Below are 11,763 nucleotides of genomic sequence, written 5' to 3'. Positions count from 1 at the left end.
ATAGTGATGCATACAATACAACTCTATTTTCACTCCTTAAAACGTGAAAAACATTCTTCATTTCTTCACTGGAGCAATAACACAAACGTTTCATCTACTTTAACCCTTTCACGACGCATACGCAACATAATCACCACCCTCTCTTGCACTGTTTCATCATTTTACGTGATAGTGCAACAATTGCACCCCTCATGCTTGATAGATCTCTCTTTCTTCCCTTCCTTTTCCACTTATTGTTGTTGTTCTGGTATGCGGATCCTGCTCCGAATTGCACTCAGGATAGCACCAGCTTTGAGGATCTCTCAAAATCATAGACGATTGCTCCTTTAGGGTTTCTCAATTTGACATGCTTCTTGGTTCCAATGTCCACTGGTGGGGTGTGTAGGGTTACTGGTTTCAATAATCTCACCAAAGGATTTATTGTTTCCAATGACGAATTGAATGGAAATTATAAGAACTCCACCTTAGATGTGCATTTGCTACGCAATGTTACGTGGAGCATGATCGATGTTCTTACCGTCTGGAGAAGGAGAAGTAAAAAAAGAAGAATGAGGGGGAAAAAAAGAAGGTCTGGAATAATAGATATTAGATGAAAGGATGGAGGGTTGCTGGAACCATATGGGTTTCGTGAATTTGGAGAGCATAGGTTTGCGTAGAAAAATGGTTAGATATGGAAGAAAAACCTGTACGTGAAATTGGAAACCAATGTTGCTGCTTTGGGCACCATGATTTTATACGAGGAGCGAAATGGAGGGGATCATTGCAAGAGCTTCTTCACATGTGTAGTGGAGTGAGTTAGGTTTTGTAAAATAAATAAGGTTGGGATTGGCTAATTTTATAAGAAAGGAGAAAGTGAAATAGGTGTGGTTTAAATAAAAAGAAAGAATAGAGAATAAAGAAGGTAGGGCGGAACGTGAATTTAAAAGAGAGTGTAGAGGAGAATGGTCATAGACGGGTATTGGGTTTCATTGAACATCCATTAGTTTTGAGTTTGCATGCAGGAGACAACCCATCTTCTCAGTTAGGCTTGGAAGGCAAAGATGCGGGTGGCTGCAAGATTTTGGAAGAGAAAGAAATAAAGATTATTCATGGTGAAGAACTTCCTGAATGCAACATATACAGGTGAGCGAGGAGTGAAAATTTGCATTGAAACTTTGATTGAGTATGGGACCCACAGTGTAAGGAATAATGGGGTTTAATAAAAGTGTGCAAAGTCTTACTTTTTCCTTTAGAGGTTTTATTAAATATTTAGTGGTATAATCAATAATCAATTAAACATAGCGATGCACATGGTTTTTTTAAGAGAAATTTTCTGGGTGGGTCCCATTGTGATTTAAACCATCTTTGAAGGCTCACTTTTAGGTGAGGGGCTCACGTAATTACTGATAGAAACATTGACCAAAGGCTACACTGCACAAAAGAGCAGAGGAGAGAGAAAGAAAAAGTTAACGTCGTTTGTGCATATTTAACGGAAGGGACGACATTGACGCAAAATTTAATAAGTGAAGACCAATTTGACACACTTTTAAAATGAGGGACCTAATTGAGAAAAATAAGCAAATATGGGGACAAAAAAGGCTATTAAGCCTTTTTCTTATAAGAAGTCATATATTAGTAAATATTTTGCGCTATGACTCTAACATAATGAAGAGAACAAATTTTGGTTGGGGTTTCACAATAGCCAAATAGAAAGTACGTCTCAAGTGAAACTACTATACAACCCCTTTTAATTTTAAGTTATGCTCAAACCTAGGTATAAGACTCCACTCATGATATACAAAAAGTGTGTGTATAAAGGGAGAATGTAATGCATATCCCAAACCTCACCTGCAAAACAACTAATTTTTTTTTCTAGGAAAATATAAATATTTCTTCTACCTTAGGATTCAAACCTGGATATAAAACCCCACTCATGATATGCAAAAAGTGTATGTATAAAGGAAGAATGTAATGCATATCCCAAACCTCACTTATAGAACAATCAAAATTTTTTTCTAGGAAAATGTAATATTTCTTCTACCTTATGATTCTATATCCAACAATATAATTATTCCAAACATTAATACATACAAGAATAATGTAGACAATGATTGCAAGCATCAAAATAGATAAGGATATAAATACAAAAAAAAATAGAAAGAAAGACCACACCAATTTTGCATATTCAATTAAAAACGAATGACTCTCTAGAGTCTAAAGTTGCCATCTGTCATAATTGAAAACATTGTCGATGATGAATAAAAGAAAAAGATTTTAAAAATGGGGGATTTAAAGTCACTATAGTTTATTATGAAAAATTTATGAAAAATCATGAAAAAAAGCAAACTCTACGAAAATCAAATTTTAGGTTTAGGAGTCACTTACCCTTAGGAAATGTATTAGCACCCAATTACTCCCACCTAACAAAGCCATTGTCAACGACATTCGTTGGAGCCAACCCTAGGGTCGCACCACTTTTGAGCACCCAATCTTCTTTCCATTTTATATTTTGCAAAAATCGTGCATAAGCCCCTAGCACAGTTAGCATACATGCTTCCTTTGTCTCCAACCCTTATAGTTTCCGGTAACATCGATTGGAGCTTGAGCCGCTATTAGTGTTGATGGAATTCCCTAAGCCCTTCCTCTTATCAAGTGCAAGTCGTGTGACAACCATGTGAACCCTAAGGTTATTGTTGTTTCTTCCATGTGTTTTGCTTTTTGTTTCAATGCTCTTCACTGCTTGGATTTGTGATTCAGTCTAATATTGTGTGCTCTGATGTGGGAATGTTAAAGATAAAGGAAAAAGAGTCATGAAGTGGTTTAGTTTGCTATAGAGCTATCAAAACAAGCCACTTGACCCGACCCAGCCTGACCCCATAGGTTGACCACTTAATGAGTCAACCCAATCCGACTCACTTAATTAAAATAATTACAACTTTTTTTTTCTTCAATCTAACATTATTTTTAATATGTAACCAAAATCCAAAACGCCCAAAACTATTTGATTTTTTTTTTCTCATTTTAGACAATACATAAATCATTCATCCTAAAATTTGTCATGGATGTGGGCTCTCTCCAAAAAAATTAAAAAAATAAGTTGTTTGTATTTTGTGTTGGACTGTTAAGTTAAGAGTGCAGTGAGTTTTTTATGTTTGAGTTTGTGAGTCGAGTTCTTAATAGACCGAGTCTATTTTTGGTTGTGGTGGGCTAGATTGACCCATGAGTTTTAATCCATTTTGATAGTTTTTGTTCTCTATGTGCATTGCCATGTGAGTTTGTAGCTCTATGTGTATTGTGATGTTAGGTTATATAGGTATTTGGGGATGAAAAATGAAGATTGGTTGAGATGAAAAAAGAAGGTGTGAGAGGTTGGCTAATGTCATAGAGGATACAAAAGAAGACAATGTGGTGAGGGGACAAAAGAAATAGTGTTATACGTCAAATTATAGGGTAAAAGAATAAAGTAAAATATACATTTCATAGCAAAGCAAATTCGAGAGTACATGAATTAGTGTCAAATAAAATAGAAAACAACACATACATGCTTTCAACAACCCAAATCATATCTTCATTCTATAACCAAGTAAAGTACAAAAGGGAGAGCATACTTGATTTTTGGTGTATGCTCCTTTTTATTGTTGCTTGCTCTCTTCATGCCTGAATTTCATTTGGATGAAGGTAAAAACTAGTAGGGTAGATAATTTCTTCTCCTCTCCTTATTCACCGTTCATTTCTCTTCATTATTCTCTTACCCTCTATGACTAAAATAATGTATCTTAGAATGCATATGGTTTATGGAAAATAAAGGAAAATTCAAAGCTCAAGAAACGTATTTGTGCGTCCCTTCTACTCATTGTCCTTTGATCCCTTTAATTGTTTTTACCATTTGTGTTTTGAACTTACTTGTGCTCATGCTCTCTATAATCGTTTGTCATTTGAAGATACTCTAAGATTAGTGTGCCACATGTATGCATATGAACGAGGAGGATGTGTGGGGGGTGTGACCAGAATATGCATGGGGTGAGATGGTGAAAACATTAGAATGATAATCCATCCTTTGACGCATATTAAGTGACAGACAATCCATCCTTTGACGCATATGTCTTAAGCGACTTATCATGACAACTTTAATACCTTTAACTTCAAGGAGAATTCCCACCTTTTTTAGATTGATATATTTTCAAATATCATCCAAAATAAGTATGGTATTTCTTCTTTTTCCCAAATCTGATGGAAAAGTTATTGCTCTACTGTTCTCATCATCATATCTGCAAAGGCTTACCTAAAATGTTGTTGCAATTTGAAAATGTTGAAACCATGAGAAACAGTTACCCATAAAATGATTAGGACCAATATAATAAAATAAGAGAAAGAAAAATAGACATAAGAATTTAACGTGGTATAATGCACAACTGTTTAAATATTGTATGCCTATGTCCACACTCCTCTAGAAAGTAGTATATTTATTTTGGTGTATCTTTCAAGGTTTACATATGATTGCTTATACAGCTAAATAGTAAACAACATCTAACAATACTTAACGATGTGGGACTAAATTAAATCCCACAATAATATCAAAGACATCCTCGAAGGTTTTTCATCTTTTTATCTTAATATGGACATATGACGTGAGGAATATTTTTCCAATGATTGCAGCTCTCCAACTAGAGGAATATCATTTAATTCTGAACATTTATGGATCATAAAAACTTGTTGATTGATTTCGGCAAGTGCACCGAATCATTTCAAGTAATAAACTATGGTAAGATCAGGTATCATTTTCCCAAGAGACTCATAATACTAGAGAATTGTGCGATTAACAACTCATCTAGACTCAATAGAACAACATTCATTTACAAGCATGTGCAAGAAAGATAAATTTACACATAATTACATGGTTGGACTTTGGTGTTGAAGGCACTTAGAAATGGAATAGACTATAAATGACATTGTTAAGGTTAGGTTTCACCAATTTACTCTTGTGCATACAAAATTTCATCTCCTCTCCATCAATTGACTAAAGTCAATCCACAAAATTACTCTAGCCCTAATATCTTAGGTGAAAGAGCCTAACTTTTACCTATTAATTATCAATCCCTTGACTAATTAACAAGAAAAAGCCGCATTAAGAACTAGGATCTAAGACAACATGTGAATCATCTTCCATCCCTAGAATCAATGAACCACAAGGACTCTTGTTTCAGTTCTGGGTTCCATCTTACGTCCCCATAACTCATGAAACCCCAAAATCAAGTCATGAACGCCCCCATTACATGAAAGCTTTAAGATTGGAAACAAGAATACTAGCAATTGATAGAAAAGGCATATATATATATTCAAATCATTCAACAATTACACAAGATTCAAAGGCTACAACTAACCCTAACAAGATGGGTTTGGCTCTCCATTTCCATGGAGAGCCTTTAAGCTTACAAAATGGCCATGGAAGAAGAAGAAGAACCCAAAGAGGAAGAAGGAAGTGTTCCCACAAACCCTAGCAACCCTCCAAGCTCTCCTCTGAGTGAAACCGCGCCTCCAAACCACCAAAGACCTAAACCCCTTCGCGTTTTAGGTTTAAATAGAACAGATCTGCCACATCAGTGAAGGTCGCACTCAACCCCCTCCTGGGGCGCCCGGGCGCGAGAGTTGCGCGAAGACTGGCGCTCAGCCCCCTTCCTAGGGCGCCTGGGGAGAAATTCTGACAGCAAAATGGCGCTCAGTGCCCTCTGCTAAGGGGCGCTCAACGCGAGCACACCAAAGATCAGCTTTTAGCAGTTTGTGCTGGTGGCGCTTAGCCTGATTTTTCTGAATTGCATCTTTTTCTCTTTTTCTGCAGATCTACTTAATTCTTGTGGTTGGTTCAACTCTATACATTGTTGGAGATTCTTCCAAGCACATTATTAGCTACAAAATAAGGGATTATAGATGAAATTACATCAAAGTAGCCCAAACCACAATTATTTATAAAACTAAGATAAAAGAGAGGATTAAGCAAGTTATAAGCTAAGGGGGAGCTGATTTTATCTCTAAAATGAACCTCAGATAATGGTAAGAATTACCGTTATCAATCATCAATGAGGTGAAAGACCTCACGTTTGACAAAGAACGAGGCAAACATGTTAAGTTATGCATTTATGATAAGTGTTGTTAGAGCATTCATCTATGTAAAAAATATATGGAATATGTCCAATTGAATTGTAAAAAAAAAGCAAGGTGAACAAGCGTGAACAATTAAGAGATGTGTCCTTGGAATTTCTTCTATATTATTATTAGCAAGTGAAACTATTTTTAAATCGATTGATAATTCTCCGTCGGACGTCGTCCTTCGGAGTCGACCAAAAATGTGTTTCGGATCCTTGGCACGTATGGTGCCGGGGTTTGGGTTTTGCCTGGAGAGGTGAGGTCGGTTGCGACCGCCCCTCTCCCGACGCTTCGTTGGATATGTTTTTCATATATTCATTGCATTTTAGCATCGTGCTAGTGTCACTCTCCTTCAAGATAATCCAGGCCATTTTCTTCATCAAACCTTGCATTCTTAGAATTGAATCATGCTCCACAAATGATGAATGATTTATGACTTCATCCATTATGTTATTTATTTACCTTGTCAAATATTTCCTCCAAACTCCTCTTCCCATTTAAGAGTCTCATGTCAACCAGTATCATAAATAAATAATCTTTGACAAAAAAATTTGGTAGCAATGCATTGTATAAGAAATATTTGTGCACGTCCTTTCTAGCTAAATTATCATAGCTACGTCTTATAATAAAAGAAAAATGTATGAAACAATTTCATAGTGCATATTATGGGTTCACATAATTTTGGAAAGTTAAATACAAATGATTGCAATCCAAATTTACAAATTAAAGTTACAAATTAAAGTTCCCTCGCACATCATCTATTGTTGTGGTAAACATATTACTTTCAAACAAGTCAACTTATAAAGTCTAATTTTGTTCCTATTATCATGTTCACCTTCATCATCTTCTACATTTTAATTTTTGTCTTCATCTTCATCCTCCTCCTCCTCATCATCATTTTTTATCATTATAATCATTCCCAAAAAGGTCTTAGAAGATTAAAAGAGGTCCATTGAGCGCCCCACTCTTATGTCATAATAGATTCGAACACTTGCCCCGAATTGACTTCGAGATCATAATTGTTCTAGTGAAAAACTAAAGAAATGAAATTGACTAAGATATCCAATACATGAGAGATAGGAGAGAACAAAACTCAATAGAAACATCTCTAATAAGTTCACTAATTCTGTTTTATGTTGGCAGGTCTCTTTGTATAAGTCATTGCAAATATCTGTTCCATTGAATCACAGTGTGACACAATTAATGTTTCCAAATTTTGAAGGTGTTACACTGACCTTCATGTCATCAAAATCTCTATTTTATGATGTTCGTAGAAATACAAGGTTTTTTAGATGAGAGAACATGCCTCTCGAAGGCAACTCCTTAGAACTGGTGGTTAAATTTTCTAAATAATAAAACTACAAAGATTGAGGTTTCAGATATTGGTGCACAAGAAACAAGATGAACAAAACAAGCTTGTTAATTTTGTCCAATCACAAATGCAAATTACATCTAAGGTAGAACTATCATTTAATGATAGAGCATCACACAAGCATACCCTATAATTATTGTAGTCTAGTAATATTTTCAGAAGGTTTCTTAAGGGGACATGGGCAATTTTTTTACCATCTCTAAAAGACATAGTTCGACACTCAAATTTGGAAAAACGAGATTCATGACCCCAAAAAGGCATCTTATGCCCGTTGTGCTTCTAATAAAGATAATGGATTATATAAGTTTGAGGTCCATTAGCATTATACAAGATTTCTCGCACATAATGATTGAGATTATCCTTATCGACAAATGTTCCTGCAAAACATTCAAGCATTGTCATCCCTTCTCTACATCGTCTACTTCTATACCTCCCAAACAATACCACAAATTCAGATATTGAATATTGGTCAAACTAGAGAGAAAATTTCTCTTACCAATTCTAAATTGACATAATCAGAGAGATCTAGCCATTTCAAGTTTATAAAATTTTCAAACTTTTCGGTAATGCTTCCATGGAACAACCTAAAATTAGAAACCTTAACAATGTTTGTAGCTCTCCAAGTGGAGGTATTTCATTTAATTTTGAACATTCATGGAACATCAAAGAAGTGAAAGACATCACGTTCGACAAAGAACGTGGCAAACATGTTAAGTTATGCTTTTATGATAAACCAAGTGTTGTTAAAACATTCATGTATGTGAAAAAAAATTCTAGAATATGTCCAATTGTATTATCAAATAAAAGCAAGGTGAACAAGCATGGACAATTAAGAGACGTGTCCTTTGAAATTACTTCTATATTATTATTAGCAAGAGAAGCTATTTTTAAATCAATTAATCATTCCCGTATGTTGGATATGTTTTTCATATATTCATTGCATTTTAGCATTATTATATTGTCACTCTCCTTCAAGATATTCTAGGTCATTTTCTTCATCAAACCTTGCATTCTTAGAATTGAATCATACTCCAACAATAATGACATGTTTAATGAATTCATCCACACATTTTCCTCGTCAAATATTTCCTTCAAACTCCTCTTTCCATTTAAGAGTCTCATATCAACAAGCATTATAATCCAATCTCCTTTAATAAAAAATTTAGGTAGCAATGCACTAAAAAAGAAACATTTTTTCATGTCCTTTCTTGGTAAATTATCATAGCGACATTTTGGTAAAGTTAACACTTCTTCCTATGTCGCTACGACCATTCCCCATTTGTCAAAATTATTCAGGGCAAATCTTTACTCATAGATGTTAGTTTTCCCACTCACGGTTGAGCCATCATAATTATTGCAAGTGATAAACCATCACATTTACTTACAACACATCTTGTAATATCTCACACTTGAGGGGAAAGTTTCTAATGTGTTCGACCACTTTACTAACATTAAAGAAGAACTCCTTTTTTAGAGTGATATATTTCAAAAATCATCCAAAATAAGTATTGTATTTCTTCTTTTTCCCAAATCTGATGGCAAAATTATTTCTCTACTATTCTCATCATCATATCTGCAAAGGCTTACATTTATTTTTTCTGCAATGTGCTTTTGCAATTTGAAGATGTTGAAATCCTGAGAAACAGTTACCCATAAAATGGTTAGGAACAAATAATAAAAGAAGAAAAAGAAATATAGACATAAGATTTTTAACGTGGTTTAACGTACAAATGTCTAAATATTGTACGCCTACGTCCATACTACATTAGAAAGTATATTTATTTTTGTGTGTCTTTCAAGTTTTACATATAATTGCTTATATAGCTAAATGAAGAACAACATCTCACAATACTTAGAGATTTAGGACTAAATTAGACCTCATAATACTATCAAAGACATCCTCGAAGGTTTTTAACCTTTTTATCTCACTATGGATATATGATGCTAAATCAATTGACCATTCTCGTTTGTCAAATATGTTTCTCATATATTTATTGCATTTTAGAACCGTGTTAGTGTCGCTCTCCTTCAAGATATTACGAGCCATATTCTTCATCAAACCTTGCATTCTTAGAATTGAATCATGCTTCACCAATAATGAATGATTTATGAGTTCATCAACTATGTCATTTCCCTTGTGAAATATTTCCTCCAAACTTCTTTTTCCATTTAAGAGTTCCACATCAATCAACATTATAATGAAATATTCTCTAACAAAATATTTAGGTAGCAATGCATTGTACAAGAAATATTTTTTCACATCCTTTCTAGCTAAATTATCACAACTTCGTCTTAGAACAGTTAACACTTCTTCCTACATCTCCACTATGATTCCCCATTTGTCAAAATTATTCAGGGTGCATCTCCACCCATAGAGGCTAGTTTTCCTACTCATGGTTAAGGCATCACAATTATTGCAAGTGATAAACCATCATATTTACTTACAACACATATTGCAATATCTCACACTTGACAGAGAAGTTTCGAATGTGTTTGAAGGGGTCCAACTTGTGGCAAAATCAATTTCAAATCTTCTTCATATGCATCATAATCATAGAAAACCCTTTCTTTTATCGTATTAAGTGACAAACAATTCATCCTTTAACGCACATGTTTTAAACAACTTATTATGACCACTTTAATACCATTAACCTCCAGAAGATTTCCCACCTTTTTTAGATATATTTCCTAATATCATCCAAAATAATTGTTGTATTTCTTCTTTTTCCTAAATTTGATGGCAAAGTTATTACTCTACTATTCACATCATCATATCTGCAAAGGCTTTCCTTTATTTTTTCTGCAATTTAAAAATGTTGAAATCATGAGAAATAGTTACCCATAAAATGGTTAAGAACAAAATAATGAAATAAGAGAAAGAAAAATAGACATAAGAATTTAACGTGGTTTAGCGTACAAATGTTTAAATATTGTATGCCTACGTCCACACTACACTAAAAAGTATATTTATTTTGGTGTATCTTTCAAGCTTAACATATGATTACTTATATAGCTAAATAGAAAACTACATCTAACAATACTTAGCAATGTGAGACTAAATTAAATCTCACAATACTATCAAAGACATCCTCGAAGGTAACATCTAACAATTATCTCCTAGGTAGAACTATCATTTGATGACAGAGCATCACATAAGCATACCCAATAATTATTGTAGTTTAGTAATAATTTCATAAGGTCTCTCGAAAGAACATGTGACAACTTTTTACAATCTATAAAAGACACAGTTCGACACTCAAATGTGGAAAGTCGAGATTCACGGCCCCGAAGGAGGCATCTTATGCCCATTGTGCTTCGAATCAAGATAATCAATTAAATAAGTTTGAGTTCCATTAGCATTGTACAAGATTTCTCGCACATAACGATTGAGATTATCGTGATCGATAAATCTTTCTGCAAAACATTCAAACATTGTCATCCCTTCTCTACATCTTCTACTTCTATACCTCCTAAACAATGCCAGAGATTCAAATGTTGAAAATTTGTCAAACTAGAGAGAAAACATTCACTTATCAATTCTAAATTGATATAATCGGACAAATCTAGCCATTTCAAGTTTATAGAATTTTCAAACTTTTCGGTAATGCTTCAATGGAATAACCTAAAATTCGAAACCTTAACAATGATTGTAGCTCTCCAAGTGGAGATATATCATTTAATTTTGAACATTCATGGAATATCAAAGAAATGAAAGACATCACATTCGATAAAGAACGAGGCAAACATGTTAAGTTATGCTTTTATGATAAACCAAGTGTTGTTAGAGCACTCATGTATAAGAAAAAAGTTCTAAAATATGTCCAATTGTATTGTCAAATAAGAGCAAGGTGAACAAGCGTGGACAATTAAGAGACTGTCCTTTGGAATTTCTTCTATATTATTATTAGCAAGAGAAACTATTTTCAAAGCAATTGATCATTCCCGTATGTTGGATACGTTTTTCTTATATTCTTTGCATTTTAGCATCGTTATAGTGTCACTCTCGTTCAAGATATTTCAGGCCATTTTCTTCATCAAACCTTACATTCTTAAAATTGAATCATGCTCCAACAATAATGACATGTTTAATGAATTCATCCATACATTTCCCTCGTCAAATATTTCCTCTAAACTCCTCTTTCCATTTAAGAGTCTCATATCAACAATCATCATCATCAAATCTCCTTTAACAAAAAAAAATTTAGGTAGCAATGCACTAAACAAGAAACATTTTTTCATGTCCTTTTTTGCTAAATTATCATAGCGACATC

At 34.0% G+C, this 11,763-nt stretch overlaps 1 pseudogene; it reads right to left on the bottom strand.

Annotated features, from left to right (window-relative positions):
* Window positions 1-7,771: 7,771 nt before the first annotated feature.
* On the bottom strand, window positions 7,772-9,887 carry LOC148199256 (putative disease resistance protein At5g05400; annotated as a pseudogene).
* Between the last annotated feature and the right edge of the window lie 1,876 nt (window positions 9,888-11,763).

The sequence above is a fragment of the Vigna umbellata genome, chromosome 4, assembly GCF_029865625.1.
Source record: "Vigna umbellata cultivar VRB3 chromosome 4, Vumbellata_1.0, whole genome shotgun sequence".
Classification (NCBI taxonomy): domain Eukaryota; kingdom Viridiplantae; phylum Streptophyta; class Magnoliopsida; order Fabales; family Fabaceae; genus Vigna; species Vigna umbellata.
This window is presented reverse-complemented; position numbering and strand designations above follow the sequence as displayed.